General features: G+C 36.5%; 1 long non-coding RNA gene across 1 annotated transcript in view; it reads left to right on the top strand.

The window, feature by feature from the left end:
- Positions 1-13,826, top strand: part of LOC131480807 (uncharacterized) — a 104,025-nt gene extending 90,199 nt beyond the window's left edge. Inside the window, exon 3 of the long non-coding RNA XR_009245835.1 lies at positions 13,695-13,826. This is a non-coding gene — a long non-coding RNA (uncharacterized LOC131480807). The remainder of the gene's footprint in view (positions 1-13,694) is intronic.
- Positions 13,827-21,025: the final 7,199 nt, after the last annotated feature.

The following is a 21,025-nucleotide window of genomic DNA, read 5'->3' as shown; positions in this document are numbered from 1 at the left end:
ATTTGGAAGTGAACCAGTGAACCAGTGGATTCCATCTCCTTTTCATAAATTTGATCTGCTTTTCCAATAAAAAAAAAATACATCTAAAAAAAATAAAGTATTCCATGGAAGAACTGAATTTAGAAGTCTGAAATTTAGACTCCAGTTCCCTACAGTGAGTTCAAATCCCAAATCTTTACAGATTGAGTCTGATGTCAGGACCCCATAACCTCATCTTGGTTACTGTGGCCAAATGAAAATGTCAGCCAGCTGAATAGCTGACTTGAAGTCTGTTCATTTTACAAGTCACAAAGGCGTCTTGTGGCCCCACCTCACCAACCTTGAAGTTAATGCTGGCTCGCCTAACTAACCACTACATGGCTGAGAACCTTGCAAAGTGTAGGAATAAATGCTAGGATGATACCAGTCCTCAACCGAAGCCTTTAGCTCTACTTGCAAGAATGGAAAAATATCCAGTTGTCATTGTACAAATATTACACTGAAGCAAGCGCCATTTCCCTCTTCCTTGCCACAATGAAGCTTTCTGATGTTGCAGGAACACCATATAAATCAGCTTATGAAGTTTTTAGAGGGATATGTAAATGAAGGATAAGTGCCCCCTCTGTGGTCTGCCTATTTCTTTTAAAACCTTTTGATGTGGAATGGCCATTGAATAGTGAATTCTATATAATTAGGAGGCATTCTTAATAATACAAAATTTTGGTTTGGTTTATGGCAAAAATCAATTATGAAAATTCGTGTAGGACTCACCCTAGACTAGGATTTCTTTAATTTTTCAAAAAATTCAAATTTGATTGAAAATGTGTTTTGAAACTATGATTTTTGTATTCATTCTCTCTTCAGAGGACATTCCAAGTTGTTTTACGCTATCCAGTACTAATTTATCATATTCTATTTGGACACATAAAAGAAGGGTTACCACTTTCTCAAGCATTGTAACAATCTTGGCAATCTCTTCTGTCCTACCTTGACCTGCTCCAAATAACTCAATTTGGAATACAAAAATCATTAAGCTGCATTCATTTTACACAGTGACTCACTGGCTTCAACTGTGTGAAAATTAACTTAATTACCTTCAGGAATTACAGGTCTTTGTTTACCATTTCAAACCTAATTAACATTAATGATATTTTATAGTGAGATAGAAATGGGTATATTTGCTGAATAGCATATTCATTCTCAACAGATTTAGTTCATGGGAAAGCACAATTCAGAATACATTAAGGCTAATTAACAGATTGTTCTTGAAAAAATCACAGTATACAGTATATCATAGGCCATAGTTTCAGATTATATCAAAAATATGCTTTGTCAAGGGTTAAGCTTCAATTTATATTAAGTAATAGATTAGGCTTTACGGTTTCTACTTCCTTTACAGAGATTGTAACGAATAGGCCTCAAAACACTTTCTATTTATTCATTTTTCTTATGTTACTACCTGGAAAATCTATCATTAGTTTGATTATAATGATCAATAACCTATCTTCTCATCACGTCCAGAGTAAAGCTTGTAAACAAACATAATTTTAGTTATGAAGCAATGGTATGTATTACTGGTTAACACTGTGATGTCCTATGAGACAAAAGTTCAAGTCTTATTTGTTTTTACAATTTAAGTCTGAATAGCAGAGTCACATATTCTTAGTTTATTTCATATTGATGAAACTTCTCGGCATAAAACAAGACTGGTGCTTGCGTTAGCAGGAAGCTGGAGTTGGAAACTGAGCAGTTTCTGAAGGTGGGATGCTGGCATTCCCAGAGGCTCTTAACTATGAGATCAAATGCCTGTCCCTTCATATGCAACTTTTTAAAGTGTGGGAATACAAGCAGCAACAATAGAATGTTATGTGAACCATAGCTTGTCGTATTATAATTTAGCTGTTATTTTGCCAATTATGACAGCATTTGATCAAAGCATTGTGGATTCCTGTTAAAGTCTTGCTATGTTCGTTATCTTGTGTTCCTTGTAAATGTGTCATATCTATTAAACATGAAGTCAAGAATTCAGGATTCATCACTGCCTTTCAAGAAGATTGAATCTTTAAGATCTAAATAATCTTCATGGAATACAAGACACTAATTTCACAACATTCACTGCCCTTCTAATTTAGAAGAATTTAAAGTTTCTAACTGAGCTATGGAAAGTTTCTGGGTAAGAACGAATGTCATGGTGCTTTGGAATGTGTTATCTTTTAAAAGCAGAAATGTTACTTGACTTGTTAATCTTTTATAGTTTAGTTTCATTTTCCATTATATAATACCAGGACAACAGTATTCCCTTCATTTTAAGTTAGTAAGAGTATATTTCTCATGCCACTGAGTGATTAAATCTTTTAAAGCAAAGTTAATTTCATGAAAGTCTAATCTTTATGTGCATTGGTTATGGCACATTGTAAAAGGCAGTCGTTTCCCCTCTGATAAGACAAAGAACAGCAAATGGTGTATAGCTTTTCTCACAACATTTATTACTTAGTCCTCTTTTAGTCACTCTTACTAAATCAACGATTTGCTGGCCAGGCACACAATCTCTTCACAGAGAGTGCTGTACCCTATTCTACATCCTGGACTGTATTATTATAAAATTTGTAATTCATTCTATTCCCAGAAATTACTGAGTAAACTGAAAGTTGCATTGGTGTGCCCAGATTTTTATGTTCAAAAAATGTCTACATGATGTAAGTACAAACTGGAGACATGTTTTATAAAAAGGAAAACTGAATTATGGTAAAAAAAAAAAAAAACTTACTATTCCACAAGGTCCAGTCATATAAAAAATATATTGCGAGGAAATGGGTAGAGAAGAGACATTTTTCTTGATAGATTGCTCTAACGAAAGGAAATAAAAATGTTTCTTTTTGTGTATTTGGGTGATCTTTTCCATGATTCATAGTACCATTGATACAATTAGTGTTTCTGTTAATCCTTTTGTATCTTAGATTTAAAATATTTATCAACAATTAACGCTCTGTTTTCATCGACTTGTCATCTATTTCAAACTGTGGTATGCTCAGCTAAATTCAAGAATTATTTCTGAATTGAATTAATTTGCATGTCAGTTATTGTTAATTAATGAAATGTTAGGAAAATATGATCTCTGTCCTGACTTTCTAAAAAAGCATTTAATTTATTCCACTGAGTATCTTGAAAATCAAGTCATGGAACTGTTTGTAGCTTGTTGTAATTTACAATTTTCAAATAAATCTTGGTAGAACTTTTTAAAAATTGATAATGAGTACCTTCTAAAATAGCAGTTTACTCAAACTTGGCAGAAATAAAATTGTCCTTCAGTTTAAATAGCTTTTCAAGCATTTTAGCAGTATCTTAGCAGTCCTTGGGAAAGACCAAGTGTTTCTTGATGAAAGTTAAAGATTTGCAGCTGAAGCAAAACAATGCCAAAAAGCACAGTTTTGGAGAATGAGAGAAGCTCCTTAAAAGACTGCTGACGTGAACTGCAAATACTTTTCTTTTACATTTGCAAGGAAAATACTTCTGATTATGGTTCCAACTACCATGTTTTACTCCTTTTTTCATCTGTTTATTTCTTTACAACTAAGTATATCATGTAATAATGTGCTCAGTTCATTGATAATAGACTTCCTAATGTCTCTAAGCTATCTATGATGTAGAAAGTGAATCACCTCCTCAGTATATTCATCCCTTTATAAACATATGTGCATATAGCAGAGTAGATATGACTAGAAAATATAGCCACTCCTATGAGAAATTGAATTTGTAATCTCTACTATCTGAATTTATCATTTTAGTTAACGTGTGTGTGTATATATATATATGTATTTATCATCAGTCTAATTTGAGATTGTTATAAGCCGAGCGCAGACAAGTTTATGATCCAACTAATTTACTTCTGGTTTCAGTTGCCTAGTTTTTAGATGAAACTCAGAAGATTGTTTTATTTTTATTTATTTTAAATTATCATTTTCCATGATGCATGTTTATAAGTAAAAGGATTCTTCCTTTCCCCTCCACCTTCTCCTCCCCCATTTTCCATACCACCATTTTCCCCCATATCATTACAGTAGTATAGTCTTTTAGTAACAGTTACGGTTTTAACATTCAGCTATTTAAGTTTATCATGGCAGAAAATTTAGTACCAATTATTAAGTTACATTTGCTGTTTTACTGGGAATTCTCTTTTATTTGAAGGTAGAGAAACCTACTGTGACATACCTTCACGTCTCAGTATACCAGTCTCCATTACACAGTCCATCTATGTATGTGTGCCCTTGTGTATATATATATGATATTATACATATATGCATATATGTTTGTTTTGTATTTTGCATGAATGTCATCTTATTTCAGAAAGAATATATGTTATTTGTCCTTCCAGGATTGCCTTAGTTCGCTGAGCATAAAGGTTTCTAGTTGGGACATTTTGTTGCAAATGGTCTAAATTTTATTTTAAAGGCTGTGTACTATTCCACAGAATAGATATATTGCAGTTTTTTTTATCTATTCCTCTTTTGATGGGCATCTGGGTGCTTCCATGCCTACTATTATGAATTGGGGTGCTATAAATATAGGGTTACATGTCACAGCATCATTAGACATTATAGAGGTACAAATAAAAACCCCAATGAGGTTCATAGATTAACGTCCTCTGGTGAGGATGTGGGAAAACAGGTTTCTAACACAATGTTGGAGGGAAAGTACATCTGTTACAGAAAACAGTATAGAGATGCCCTGCCAATCTGGAAACAGATCTGCCATATGATCCACCCATTTACTCCTGGGAATTTATTCAAAGAAAATGAAATCAGAATATGAAAGAGTTATCTGTTGCCCCATTGTTTATTGCAGCTCTTCTCACAATAGCTAAGATATGAAATGAACATAGCTGACAATCAATTATTGACTGGATTTAAAAAATTGATATGTGTATATGGTAGAATAATACTTGGCCATTAAACAAAATAGAATTCTGTCTTTTGCAACAAAATGATGCAACTAAAGACCATTGTGCTTAGTGAGATAAGTCAGTTCCCAAAAACAAATATTTTTTCCTAGATTTGTTGTTACTAATACACAGAGTACAAAAATCACATATATGACTAAAATTAACATTTTAACGTTTTGAGATTTGATTATTGTTTCTGGATAGTGTCTATATTCTTGAAAAAGAGTGGCTTTTCTAGTTACTACAACTTGAATTCCTTATTTAATGGAAAGTTAATCTTGTAAGAATAGACTAAATTAAAACTATGTCTTAAAAATTAATAGAAAAAGAAGAAAAGAAGATTCAGGGTGGCAAGTATTGTTATACTCTCAAAACTGTAGCTACAAAACATCATATATGTTCCTTTTACATACATAAAAAATGAAAAGAGACATTTTTGTATAGATTAGAGAGGAAGTTAGTGCATGGTATGCATAAGTTATGTAACTAATCCAAATGTCCTCTTTTTTTTTTTTTTTCCTGTAAACTTTTACTTTAGGGCCCATCGTTACAGCCTAGTGGCAAAAGTCCTCGCCTTGGGCCCAGCGGCGTGGCCTAGCGGCTAAAGTCCTCGCCTTGAAAGCTCTGGGATCCCATATGGGCGCCGGTTCTTATCCCGGCAGCTCCACTTCCCATCTAGCTCCCTGCTTGTGGCCTGGGAAAGCAGTCGAGGACGGCCCAAAGCTTTGGGACACTGCACCCGCATGGGAGACCCAGAAGAGGTTCCTGGTCCCAGCTTCGGATCGGCACGCATTGGCCCGTTGCAACTCACTTGGGGAGTGAAACATCGGATGGAAGATTTTCCTCTCTGTCTCTCCTCCTCTCTGTATATCCAGCTTTCCAATAACAATAAAATCTTTAAAAAAAAAAAAAGTCCTCGCCTTACACAAACCAGGATCCTATATGGATGCTAGTTCATGTCCCAGTGGCCTTGCTTCCTTCTTGTGGCCTGGGAAAGCAGTCAAGGATGGCCTGAAGTTTTGGGACCCCGTACCTATGTGGTAGACTTGGACGAGGTTCCTGGACTCAGATCAGCTCAGCTCTAGCCATTGTGGCCACCTGGGGATGAAACTGCAAATGGAAGATCTTCCCCTCTGTCTCTCCTCCTCTCTGTATATCTAATTTTGCAATAAAAATAAATAAATCTTTAAAACAACCTTTTTCTTTAATCATTTCAACAGGCAATTCCATCTCCATTTTACTACTGAAGTCTCTGAAGTTTTAGGGGTACTCACTCAGCTGTTGCATAAGGAATTGCAATTAATAATTATCAGGAACATCACCAGAACTTGGAGGCTTTTTGTATTTGTATTTTTGTTATTTGAAGTAATCCAAGTAAATTCTTAGCACAGCCAAAGGAAAAAAAAATAGAGCACTAACAATACAGTTAAATTTTTAGAATTTAATTGAAATTTTCACTTGCTCAAAACTGTCTTTCTTGTTGAGCTAAGCATGTAGGACTATGCTAACTTGTCTGTTGATTGTATTTTAATTTTCTTTCCAGCAAAGTAATTTTCAGAGTAATAAATTCAAGCATGAAAAAAATCTGTGTATTCGTCTGTTTATGTGAACCAGGTAATCAGGAAGGCAAAGCAACAGGTTTTCCACCTATTTGGTCGTTTTCTACCAGGAAGCAATAGCCAGGGCTGAGCCAGGCAGACACCAGAAGCCTGTAACTCTCTCCAAGTCTTCTACATGAGAGGCATAAACTTGAGTACTTGGATCACCTTTCATTGCTTTCCCCAGCATTCTAACAACGAGCTGGCAGAAAGTTCAGCAGCCAGGACTTCAACTGGCACAATATTTACTGTTAGAGGCTATGTCTTTACTCACTGTACTTCATTGCTGGCCACTGGGATTAATAGCTTAGGTGGTCAGGAAAGAAGCGCATTTTGAAAATTTTCAAGTATTTACAAAAATTAATCATTTTAAGTTTTGAACCATTTTCTGAGTTTTCATTATCTTTCCATTATAATGTCCTTCCTATTTTCCCTGCAAAGAATTATATTTGTGGAAGACCTGGAAGAAGTTCTTGGCCCCTGGCTACAAATTGGCTCAGCTCCAGCCATTGTGCTCACTTGGGGAGTGATGGAAGACCTTCCTTTCTATCTCTCCTCCTCTCTGTATATCTGACTTTTCAATAAAAATAAATAAATCTTAAAAAATTATTAAATTTCTATCTCTCTCCTTATTTAGCTGCAATCATTGTAAACTTAATCCCTTCCAGGAACTCCCTGCTTTACTTCAGTAACCTTTTTTTTCTGATTTCTAATTATCTGGTGTTTTTTTCTACCATGGTATCAAATTGTTAGACACTATTTTAAACATAATGAAGGCAGAAGCAGAACCTTATAATAACCCCATCTAATTAAAATAGGTTCTTTTTAAAAAGATTTATTATTTATTATCATTGGAAAGGCAGATATACAGAGAGAAGGAGAGTCAGAGAGGAAGACCTTCCATCCGATTGTTCACTTCCCAAGCAGCTACAACGGCTGGAGCTGAGCCATTCCGAAGTCAGGAGCCAGGAGCTGTCTCCGGGTCTCCCATGCGGGGACAGGGTCCCAAAGCTTTGGGCAGTCCTCAACTGCTTTCCCAGGCCACAGTCAGGGAGCTGGATGGGAAGTGGAGCTGCCGGGATTAGAACCGGCATCCATATGGGATCCTGGTGCATTCAAGGCGAGGACTTTAACCGCTATGCTATTGTGCCGGGCCCTAAAATAGGTTCCTGAAGTAGGAGAATTAGGCTTAAGCATACTATCAAGGAAGTTTTTAAACTAAGATGTGTATGGCCAATCTCTTGAGGATAATGACATAGACTTGAACGTAACACTTCTCTGCTGTATATACTTCTGAAAATGCTGTTTATGCAAGAATCTTAAACATAGAAGCAGATATGAAGATACCTTGAAACTCAAGGTGCATCGTGAAAGAGAAGAAGAGTCAACTATTGGTAAATCTGTTTCTAGGCTCTTGGCCTGGATTATACAAAAGTATTAGGGTATTCTGCTTTTGGATCTCCAGTAATCCCATCAAAGTTAATAAACATTTTTGTACACCAAACAACGGGGAGGGACCACTTCCTCTTTTTCATTTTTAAAAATATTTATTTATTTTTATTGGAAATTCAGATTTATAGAAAGAAGGAGAGACAGAGAAAAAAATCTTCTATCGGCTGGTTTATTCCCCAAGTGGTTGCAACACCTGGAACTGAGCTCAGCTGAAGCCAGGAGGTTCTTCTTTCTTTCCCATATTGGTGCAGGATCCCAAAGCTTTGGGCCGTCCTCGACTGCCTTCCCACACCACAAATAGGGACCTGGAAGGAAAATGGAGCACCGGGACATAAACCGGTGCCTATATGGCATCCTGGTGTATGCAAGGTGAGAACTTTAGCCACTAGGATATGGCACTGGGCCCGATGAAACACTTCTTAAAATACATAAAAATATTGCAGATAGAACCTTATTTGAATTTTTCTGCTTTTTCCCTATATGTATTTTATGCAATTGTAGAATGATTTTGTAGTAATCATTTTGTGGTTGCCATAACAACAGCTCTATAAAGTTACAATAAATACTCATATAATACAAAACATAGTATACATAATACAATGAAATATAATAAAAAGTAACTTGATTTTTTGCCGTATTTAGATTACATATAATCTCAGCTATTTGAGTGTGTGTAACTCATCAGCTGCGATACTGAATTACTATCGAATATTGTTTCTGATTTAGGGAAAAGAGGAGGTGTAATTGCTTTAAAAGAGGAAAGATTCTCTAATAGAATCAAGAATATCTTTGTGTTATCAGGGTAGAGTCTCAATTATTATAGAGATTCCGACATACAGGAAAGAGGAGGCTTATTTCTTTGTAATGAAGCAGTCTGGCATCCCTGATTTCTGCAAATGCTAAGTTCTGCTAGGTCGTTGACGGCCTCGAGTCCTCCTTTGAGTTGCTCCTGTCTGGACCTGGACCACTGATTCCTCCATGTGTGCGAGTGGACACCAAAGGGGACCTCCAGGAGAAATCATTTTTTTTTAACAGTGTGAGACTTGAATACCTCATGTTTACCCCTTCACAACCGACTTCAAGGAAAGACGCAAAACATTTAGCTTGTAATGGAGTAATTGTGGATAATGGTGGCAACTGATTTCCAAAGTGACTTTGGAAAAGTAGCAATCTGCTGAAAAAGAAATTGCATTTGCCTTCTCGCCTTAGAAATCCTATTACTTCAAGCTGGTTCAAGCTATGATCTTTAAGCATTGGATCGAAAATGTGTCATTTATTTCAGCATAACTTTTCCTGGAATTCTATCTTTAATGAAAATATTCAGGTAGATCCCTTCCTATAGTGAATCATATCTACATCAGAAAATTAGAAAAGCACATTTACCTGCATTCTACGAACTCTGAAGTATGGAATCCAAAGATGAATGGCTTAATAATAATTAGGCAAAAGTAACCTTTTATAAAATAAATTTCCCTGAAAAACTAAATTTATTCTTTTAGCTTTAAGATAAACTGAAAATCACTAAGTGATTTATATTTAATTAATTCATTATGTCATAACTCTTACGATCCAATTTTCCTGAGACATAAATATTCCTGAGACTATGTGCTTTTTCTTTTATCTGAAAAGAAGACATTAGCCAAATTTTTGGAATGGGATTCATGAAATCTGGTAATACATTCTTACATCTTCTTCCAAAATCATAAAAATTTTAAATAGCTGTAGGAAGTTAGTAAAAAAGAAAATCTGAAAATTCAATATAAAATAGACCAATTAGAAATGCTACAGAAAGAGATATTTTAATACTTAACAGTTAAACATTAGAGCAGACATTGTGGTTCGGGGGTTCAGGAGCTGCCTGCTCTGCGGGCATCCCACAGGGACTTCAGTTCATGTCTCAGCTGCTCCATTCTCAGTTTCCTGTGAATGCGCCTGGGAAGGTAGTCAAAAATATTTGAAATACAAATATGGGTGACCTTGATGGAATCCAAGCTTCTGACCTCAGCCTAGCCCAGCCCTGGCTGTTGTGGCAACTAGAAGAGTGAACCAGTAGGTAGTTGATCTGTCTCTCTCAACCTTGCTGTTTAAATAAATGAGCACTTGTTTTTGTTTCAAGTCTTCAAAATTAAGTGCAACTATCAGTTCTCATATGTACAATTGTAAAGCTGCCTATAAGACAAAAGAATAGAGTTCATATTCAAAGAATTTTTGAAAGTTCAGGATCATCAACTCCAGCTGTGTATAATTTATCTGGAATCTATCAGAAAAAATTATTTAGTAGAGTAATATTGGAGAAACTAATGCAAATTAGTCAAATCATTCTATAACCTTAATAGATATATAATATATTGTCATAAAAAGTATATACAATCAAAATTTATTCCTTACTATCAACACAAACATTGGGTTAATAAGAAAAAAAATTGATGTTTATTTAACCCCAGTATTATTTGAAAACAGAATCCCCACCAGACTATCAAATATTTATGATAAACAATAACAACATGTGCAATAATTTGTTCCTGTTCCAGAAACACAGTAAGGCTTAACAAGTGGTAGAAATATTAAAACAAAGTGAGTAAGCCGAACCTTAAGAGAAAGAAATATCACCTGTCCTTAATGGGACTGAAGTTCCAACTGTATCTTCCTTTGCACTTTCTTCACCCAATTCATCAGATGTATTTCATTCAGGATATTGATTCTCTCCCCATTTGACTCCCGGATTTCGCAGGAATAGCTATCCTGTTTTCTTGACTTTCATGAGGTTTGAATTCCACTGTATCCAGGATCTTGACTCTTATTCATCACTATACACTCAATTACAGGACTTGACCCACTGTTGCTCAGTGGTAAAGTGGATCAGACCCATGTCCTGTATCTTGCTGTCCTTTGTGCATCATTGCCTGGTTTGAGCTGGGATCCCATATGGCAACAGGTCATGTCCAGGCTGCTCAACCTCCCATCAAATTCCTTGCTTGTGGCCTGGGAGGGTGGTGGAGGACAGCCCAAAGCTTTGGGACTCTGCACCCATGTGGGAAACTTGGAAAAGCACCTGACTCCTGATTTGAGATCGGCTCATCTCTGGCAATTGTGGCCACTTAGGGAGTGACCCAGTGGATGGATAATTTTTCTTTTTGTTTCTCCTTCTTTCTGTGGATTTGCTTTTCCAATAAAAACAAGCTAAACCGAAAACAAACAAACAAAAACCAGAAGAATGCATAGTTGTTGACCTAAAGTGCCTAGCACAGAGTAAGCATTCAGAAACACCTATTGTTTTGAAGAGAAGAGAGTCAACAATTGTTCAAGAGGTGATTGAAGCAGATGATTGGGCGTGTTGATCTTGGGCCTGGAATGACTGACATATCCAAGGAACAGTGACAGATTAATGTGGGAATTTCTTTTGCAATGACATTTTCTGCAACTGGAATGTCTTGATAAAACATTCATATTTCATCTGTTTGGTAGCAGGAAATCCTGAAGGAGCTGAACTAAAGAATTACATGACCACAACCTCTGCTTCCTTCTCCTCCTCAAGCATTACTATTCAGGTTTTATTTCCCTAGGATGTAACTGGAAAATACTGCAGCATTTTCCTTATCTGGAAACATATTAACACTTTATTGTCCAGGTGGTTGAATTCCTTCTCCAGCCACTTTCTTTCTTTTTCTCCCCATCCCCAGGTTGGGCTGTTATTTGTTGGTGCAAAGATCAACCTCTAATCATACGATTTGTCTTTCAGATATAATGAGCCTCCTTCCTGAGTCACCACATGAACACAAATTATTTAGGGATATACTATGAGTCACCTTATTAGCATATACCAGTAGGAGTAACTTAGAGTCTCACCAACTATAAGCACAGTCCTTTCCCTTGGAAAGTCCAAGAGTTGGGAGAGTAAATCTCAGGACCTATATACAAAACCAATAAAACTTTTTTATTTCACACTTAAGAAAAATAAGAGAATCATAATCTAATTCTGGTGTCTAAAATAAATATTACTGTTGTTTAACTGACCTACTGAAGTACTTGATAGGCTCATTGTTAACTGTGAGCTAATAAAAAATTTCCTTCTTTTCATGGATAGACAAAAACTTCATGGCAATTGTTAGTACATTTAAGGAATGGGTAATTTTCTTAATGAATAAAGAGAGCTCTCAGAGTCTTGTGCTAATTGTGAAACCTTCTAAGCCAGCTTTTGTCCTTTGGAAGGAAACGATATTCCTGTACAGAATCAACTGGTGTTGGTGGGGATACAGATGTAAAAAAAAAAGCAGTAGAGGGGTCTTTTTTTTGCTTCAGCAACAGGTTCTTAGTTGGGAGGATCCTCTTAGCAAAAGAAGGATTAACAAGATAAAAGGAAACAGAAGTTTATCAACATGCATATTTGAGTACACGTGAATTACTCTGAGAATGAGAAATTCTCAAAGGCTGAGAGAAATAAATCGCAAATAAATTCCAGGTAGTAAAACTTGTTAGTAGATTACTACAGTACCATTCCCAGAGGGATAAGAACCTAAAATTATCCCAGGTGCTTCACTTGTGTTCTTTTTAAGAAGATGAGGGGAGGAGTGGGACAGAGCACCTGATGTTGTCATAAATCCATATCATGTTTAAAGCTTGTTTTTGGTCTCACAGTTCTTCCTCTGTTAGGGTAGCACATTACAATCTCCTACAAAGAAATAATGCTTTGAAATTGACTGAGTCCAAATATGACAGGAGATGAATTGGTGTGAAGCAATACTTGATGTAGGAATATTTTTCATGACACATTATGTCCCTTAATCATGTTTAAGTGTAATAAGATTAGATTTTCTTTTAAATAGTATACATGCCCTCCCTTGTGCTTAAAAAATTAAGTAAGGTAAAAGCTAATTAAGATACACAATGAAAGGCAAATCAGGGCTGACAAAAACTTTCTAAGTGTCACCTATACATGAATATATGCATATACATCCAGTGGGGAACTGTAGATGAGAATATTGTTTCTTAACATTTCAAATATATCTTTAATATATTGAGTATTGATATAAGTTGCAGTTACAAATCAATTATACTTTTTAGTAAGCCTGAATCTAAAGCTAGTGGTTGAAAAGCATATTTCTGCCTCATCCTTTCCATTTTATTGAATATAATGTTATCAATATTGGAATTAAGGGAAAAAAGCATATCCAACAATTCACAGTGAATATCTCATTTTTAAAATATTGTTTTGTGAAAGAAGAAAAGTAAAACAATTAACCCTTTTAATGTGGTATATTCCTTAGAAGTTTTTCTGACTTTGGAATCACAAGCATGGTTAATTAAAGAAATAATTAGGAGCTTGAATGCATTCCCAGACATTTGAAAGTTATTTTGTAAATCTTATTATATTAAAATTACTTCATAACTTTCATTTTAGAACACATACATATGTATGTAATAACGTTCATTTTGACAAATAACAAAATTAAAATTTGAAATTTTCAATACGCAGCTCATATAATTGTACTTTGATTTAATATTACCTTCACAGAAACAAAATGCAGTGATAATATACTATTAAGAGGAGTGAACTTACAGTGCCAAGATTTCTATCATAGCCATTTAAAATCTCTTTTGAGATTTTAGATGGAGTTTAGAAGAACACATTGAAAGCACAGTTTAGGGCCTGGCACGGTAACCTTGTAGCTGAAGTCCTGGCCTTGCAAATGCTGGCTCTAATCCCGGTGGCCCTGCTTCCCATCCAGCTCCCTGCTTTCTGCCTGGAAAAGTGATGGAGGATGGCCCAAGGACTTGGAATCCCAGCCCCACATGGGAGACCTAGAAGAGGCTCCAGGCTCCTGGCTTCGGACTGGCTCAGCTCTGGCTGTTGCTGCAGCTTGGAGAGTGAATCAGCTGACAGAGGATCTTCTCTGTCTCTCATCCTCTCTGTATTTCTGACTTTCCAATAAAAAATAAAATAAAAATAAATAAATCTTAAAAAGAAAGTAAAGTACAGGTTGGAATTTTAAACTTATTGGAAAGGCAGAGGAAAAAGGGAGCGAACAGAAAGAGGTGAGAGAGAGAGAGAAAGAAAGAAAGAAAGAATAGAAGGAGAGAAAGGAAAAAGAGAGAGGTAAAGTAGGGCAAGAGAGAGTGCCCATGTCCTGTATGCTCATTTACTCTGCAGACACTGGTCATGTCTGGAACTGGGCTGCCAAAACCAGGAGCCAAGAACACAGTCTGTCTTTCAAATTGGTCACAATGAGCTATTCCAGTTACGTGATCTATCAGTGGTCCCTCCAAGGATTTGTGTTGGTCGGAAGCTGGAGTTAGGGCACAGAGCTGACATTAAACCCTGGTACTTTCCTAGGGAACAAGGGCATCTTTACAGTGCTTGACCACTCGCTGAAACATGGACCCAGTAGCCAGTCTTTTGTCCTGGACAATGCCAATTAGAAGGAAATACTATAAGATAATGTCTAAGCAAGAGGTAGAATCCATGCTCCTGTAAAACTCGGTATATACACGTTAGAATGGCAACCTTTGGAAGCACATATCCTGGAAGTCAGTCAACCTGGTCTTTATTAAAACATTTTATTCAAGTACGGCTGCCTTAAGAAATTTAATTTTGAGGAGGGAGAGTAAGCAGACAGGGGGACTAAAACTAGCAGTCTTCTGTTTTGAGACAGAGATGGGAAATGGCTTCAGAAATGCATTTTAAGGCATTCCTTAGGTCTTTCTTTCACTTTCTGGAAATATGTTTTTATAGCTCATTGGCTACATATCGAAAATGATCTCTATGTATGCCTAGAAACACAAATGTTGCCTAGAAAGCCTCCCTAGACTTTTTTTCTTTTTCTTTTTTAAAGATTTATTTATTTGAAAGTAGGAGAGCGGGAGAGACAAGAAGACAAAGTCTGTCAATCACCGGTTCACTCTACAGGTGGCCACGATGACTGGGGCCTGGACTGGGCCAGGCAGAAGCCAGGAGCTTCCTTCAGGTCTCCCATGTGGATATGAACAGCAGAACCCAAATACTTAGGCCATCTTTTGCTTCATTTCCCAGGCAATCACAGGGAGCTGTATTTGAAGTAGAGAATCTAGAACTTTAACAGATGTCAAGTTGGAGCTGCCGCTCTCCCAGATGGTGGTTTAACCTACTACACCAGGATGCCAGCACCACCCCCCTTTTTGGGTTGAGTTTTGATTATGCTTTTCTTCTATGTTCCTACTAATAGGACTTGATATCACTAGGCCTATACATAAAAATACTTGCTGTCATTTCACTCTAGTAGAAATTGAACTTGTTAACTTCCTGATTCAGTACAGCATTCCCTCCCAATATAGAACTTATTTAATAAATCAGAAGCAAAAAATCACCTCTTTACAAAATACTATTTTATAATTTTCCAAATTCTTACATAGATTTTTCAGAAAACTCCTATTGCAACTATTATATATTTATTGCATTTTACTAGATATTTTAGGGTTCTAGTTAAGATCTATTCCCTAAATATAAGGGAGGTTCTAAGGTTATGTTGCTTTGGTGTATCTTCCTCTGGTGTGAATCCAAATTTGTAAGGATAGATTTCCTTCATGATGGTGTGTGATTTGGGATGTTCAAAGACAGGAATATATGCTGGATCGTGATGCATGTTGGGAACACAGAAACAGTAGAAATTTCTAACAGTTCATACTTCAGAGACATAACTGTTGTCCAAATATAATTGGGAAGAGTTCAGTTTATCCTTCTTGCCAAAGAAGTAAAGATTTTTTTTTTTTAATCTCAGTCTTATATGTGCAGCTGTTAAATTTGTCTGAATTGCTAGAGGGTGAATGGAACAATTTCGACTATTCAGCTGACTGTATTCTGGAAGTTCAGCTGAGTATTTTGTGCTGTGATGACCAGCAATATAAATCTATCATGCAAATAGATAGGGAAAAAATGACTGTCCTATTCGTTATTTGAAAGTTTATTTTATATAAACTGTTCAAAGAACTGTGTGGTGAATATTCTCAAAATCCACATAAGCAAAAACAAAAGCATTAAATTTTGTTCAGATAATCATAAAAGAGAATGATTATGCTGTTACTGTTACAGTTTTAAGCTGTCTTCTTCCCAGCAGGAGTAATGAGATTGATGGACATTGCCATTTTTCCTGTTTTTAAGTGCATATTCTAAATGTTCATCAGGCCATAGTAAGTCTGTTCCCTGGTGTTTCTACTGTAGTGATTTCCTTTCCATTATTTTTCTGTTGCTAAGAATACGCATTCTGTAACTACAGCCTCTTTGTGACCACAGGCTGTCACAGCCAATTATAATTTAAACAGCCCAGGCATAGAAAATTTAAATTTGAACTAGCAAATAGCTGTACTCAACATATTACTAAAACAAAGTCATTTGGAGGTTCCTACAAAGTCCATTAACATTCACACTCAGCAGGCTATGAATGAAAATAGTCAGAATGTAAAATAACATAATTTTTTAGTAATCTGGATAAAAATGTTTCTAAATAAGGTGACTGCCCTATGACCAATATAAAAAAATTATCCTTGACATGAATTTCTAGAGGTAGAAAAATGAAGATGTTTTAAATCGATTCAAGGAATGACAACTGACTCACTTCAGTTTCAGAAGATTACAAGTGCCTTTATTTAGGAATCCACTGGTTTTGCCAACAAAAAAGTTTACTTTCCATCTATCAGTAGAAATAGCCACTGCCTGTATATTCAAAATGAGTGATGAATTTTCATTTATTATCTTCCATCCCTACCCATTTCCTTCATATTAAAAAAAATGTATGCTAAGGGTGTGGACAACATAAAACTCAATAGTTTTAAGCACACTAAATCAATAAAGAATATTACCCAGAGCTAATGCTGAGGGGGACAGAAGAGGTTTGTAAAGCAGCAGCTCGCCAATAAAGAGTTTCAAGATTGAATATGAGGTCTACAGTAGGTACTTAGTAAGAAAATGAAGAAAATTGTACTGTCGTGGTATGCAATCACGAAGGAGCACGATGCACCTGGAGAAGAGCCGCACTACCAGGGCTTGAGAGGGAGGCCACGTGCATGTGAGAACATAAGAAATGAGACAGACACAAGATAAATGCTACAGAAGTAGGATGGCCAGCGGGAAGACCCCTTCGCTGACGTAGGAGGTCTTCATAGAAGGCCAGTGGCCTTTTAGTGGACTACTTGGGTACTCACATTACAGGAACTACTGCGGTACAAACTGTGATAACTACATCCCTTGTTGATGATGTTAACCAGCTAACACTTGATGATCAGTACAGAAACCACTGAGCGACTGTCTCAGGGATATCTTAGAGCACACAGTTCTGTGGCCTTGGACTGTGGCCCAGCTGTGCACCCTCAGCCGCAGGCTTTGAGCTTTTCCCTAGACTTTTGCCCACTCTCAAACTGTTGCCTCAGAGTTCAGCCTTGGTCTTTGGCATCAGCAGTCTGTGAACTCAAGATTCCAGACATGGTCTGCTCTTGCATGCCAAGTCATGCTGTTAGTTTTTACAAATTGTCTGCAACAGAAGAATACCAGAAATTGAGACTCTATTGACTGTACTGATGGTGGACAGAGACTGGAGAAAGAAAGAAGGTCTTTGACCGTTTATAGTCCTACTTGCTCACATAATAATGGGAAGGTAAGATCTCGTGGTTAAATTATATCTATAATTATAAAAGTAGTTTACGATAGGTTTTCAAATTTAACATTATGACTGTAATGGTTTGTTAAAGCTACACATGTATGTAATTTCTAAACTGTATTATTTTTGAAAAGCTTATGTTGATAAATAAAAACTATTCCTTGTTTAATTGCTCTCTGTTGTTCTCCTCTTCTCCCCATTGTTTTCCCATGAAAATTGCAGTTGACTCTTTTCTCATGCTTCCTATAAACTCCTAAATAATATCTTTATGCTGATTTAAAAATTTTATATATGTTTTCATTTTATAAATAAGTAACAGAAATTTAGGAGCCTTATACAACTGTTTCCTTCCAGTATTTTTTTAACGTCTCTTTTCTATCTTAAACTAGTATAATTAATTATTATATTACAGAAACCTAATTGTATTTCTAGGCTTAAATAAATATAATTCAAAGCTGAACAGTAGGAACCAGCATTTGGGACACTTAAATCTCCCGTGGGAATGTCTGAGCTCTAGTCCCAGCTTTTGTTCTGACTCAGGTTTGAGGTAGTGTGTTCCCTGAGAGGCAGCAGGTAGTGGCTCTTGTGGTAACGGCTCAAGTAGTTCAATGTGTGCCACCTACGTGAGAGGTAGAAATTGAATTCTGCTTTCCTGGCTACAGTTTGGCCCAAACATGGGTGTTACGGTTGTCTGGGCATTGAAGCAGTAGATGGAGAATGTCTCAGTCTCTCAATGTCTCTGCATTTTTTGGGAAAAAATGTGGTCTATTCAGCCAATAATTTTCTCATGATATATGAATTTTTTGTTGAGCTTTTGGTAATAACTTGTTTGCTTTTGTTTTCACCATATCTTGGTTATTAAAATCTTCTAAAAAAAAACTTGTTGAGTCTCATGTCTCTACTAACCCCTCTAACACTTAATGACAGTGTGATGGACTCTTTTTTCTTCCTTTAATTAATTCAACACAGTGAAGTTCTTATGTTTTTCTTAGTTTATATGTTAGGAAAAGGGGAACAGAGAGAGAGGGAGAGGGAGAAACCATTCACCAGCTCACTCTAAACCTGCAATGGTTAGGACTGGACTGTGGCAAAGCTAGGAGCTGGGAACTCCATTTGATCCTTCCAGGTGTGCATTAGGAACCTGGTTCTATGAGTCATTACTGTTGCCTCCCAGACTTTTCATCAGTAGAAGGCTGCTGTCAGGATCCACACCCGGCCAGTGAACACAGGCACTCTAGCCTGGGACTCAGGCATCTTAACCAGTAGGCTAAATACACCTTCCTGGAATGTCTGCTATGAATTAGATACGGTGCTAAACATTTGAGACAAAAAGATGAGCAAGATGGATATGTGAAAAAAGGCTAAAAGTAAATAAGAAGTATTGAAAATGGCAAAGGGTCCAATGGCATGCAGGAAACAAACAGGAACAAGCATAGAAAGGGTAACAGAGCTCATGAGGGAGAACCTGCTTATCATGGCATGGCCTGGCAGGCTCTCTCTGCAGGCGTTTTCAATGTCTTTAATATATGGGGGAAATAGAGTTTAGATGAATTGAGTGATGGAACTGAAATAAACACAACGAGACTGCATTTCCTGTTCCTCTCCCAGTTGATGCATCTGCTATGCAACCTTGACCACAAGGAGCAGATACTGACACCATGCTCCTAACCCTCCAAAGCTGGAAGTTAAATCAACCCCTTTTCCTTACGAGGCACCCACCCAGTCTAGGTATTTGTTACAGCAACATAAAGGAAACTGAAATATGCATTGACGTATGGTGTCACTTTTATTGCATATTGACGTATGGTGTCACTTTTATTGCATGTTAAGCTATTATATATGCAATAATGTAACTTTAAACTCTCTTCTGTAAATTTACTTTATTGTTCTTTATTGTCTTATTTAAAAGGCTGAATTACTTGCTGCTGGAATGATATTTCTTTGCTTAAACTGTGCTAAGTTTATTTTTTTTCTTTAGGAATTTGAGTGGTTTTTATTTGGCTGGTGTTAAATATACATACTACCTTGAAAAAAATTTCCACCGCTAAAATTTTAATTCAACAATGTGCAGCACCCTCCATTTATGGAGACCATTGTATTGCTTTATGCATTAAAAATCTTTGTGACCGTTTTCATAAATTCTGTAAGTTAAATGCTGATATTACCTATTTTGTTATTATTTTGAGCAATATTTTAATTAATGCTATACTGTCTGTTTAGTGGAAGATCGATATTTGTTATTCCAGAAGCTGCAAGAGAAAGATTTGAGAGTATATAGATAGCAATAAACATTTATTTTTTATTTTTTTTTTTAAGATTTATTCATTTTATTACAGCCAGATATACACAGAGGAGAGACAGAGAGGAAGATCTTCCGTTCGATGATTCACTCCCCAAGTGAGCCGCAAGGGGCTGGTGCGCGCTGATCCGAAGCTGGGAACCTGGAACCTCTTCCGGGTCTCCCACGCGGGTGCAGGGTCCCAAGACTTTGGGTTGTCCTCAACTGCTTTCCCAGGCCACAAGCAGGGAGCTGGATGGGGAGTGGAGCTGCCGGGATTAGAACCGGCGCCCATATGGGATCCCGGGGCTTTCAAGGCGAGGACTTTAGCCGCTAGGCCACGCCGCTGGGCCCATAAGCATTTATTTTTCAAGAATGTCTATAATAATTCATTCGGGGTTACCTGCTATATGTATCATTCTTGGGCCTCTTAGATAAGTTCTCCAGGATCCAGTCTCACAGTGAAAGTCAGAGGCACCCAGATAGGTCAGGTGACACATGCTGTGCTCTGAACTGTCACACACACTGTTACGTGCTGTCACTTGAGTAAATAGTCCTTGTCCAAAGGATATCATATTTTCTACCTCATTATCAGTGAAGCAGAGAAGTACAATGGATCATTGAAAGCTTGTGGAAAATACATATTGTTAAGCACACAAAGAGATTACAAATTTTGAGCAGCTCAAATAAACTTCATCTTTTAATTCCATTTTTCATAATCTTTATGAAGTATATTCATAACATCATGACTTAAAAATGAAAACACTTCTGGAACTAAAGCTAAGAGTTATTGTATTAACATTCTGCGTGCAATTATATGAGTAAAATTGAGAAATTCCCCTGGTAGATTCAAGCCCTTTTTGTCAAATGATCATTTAAATATAGTGTAATTATCTCAACTCATTTTGACTATTTAGAAAGCTAATTGGCAAGATGCAGTACATGCAGTAATTGCTCAGCAAGGAACAATCTTTCATGAGAAAAATATTATGAGACTATTTTAAAAACTTAATTGGAAAATGGAATTAAAATATTAATTTAAAATTTTTAATCTATTTTAGTGTGAAAAAATTCTGAAATACATAATTTTCCATAATACACATTTTTTCATGAGACTGTTGAAGATCCCTTGCATTAAATATTGAGGCAGCTTAGA

The sequence above is a fragment of the Ochotona princeps genome, chromosome 7 (genome assembly GCF_030435755.1).
Source record: "Ochotona princeps isolate mOchPri1 chromosome 7, mOchPri1.hap1, whole genome shotgun sequence".
Lineage (NCBI taxonomy): Eukaryota > Metazoa > Chordata > Mammalia > Lagomorpha > Ochotonidae > Ochotona > Ochotona princeps.
Note: the sequence above shows the minus strand (reverse complement) of the source record. Positions and strands in the feature narration are given on the sequence as shown.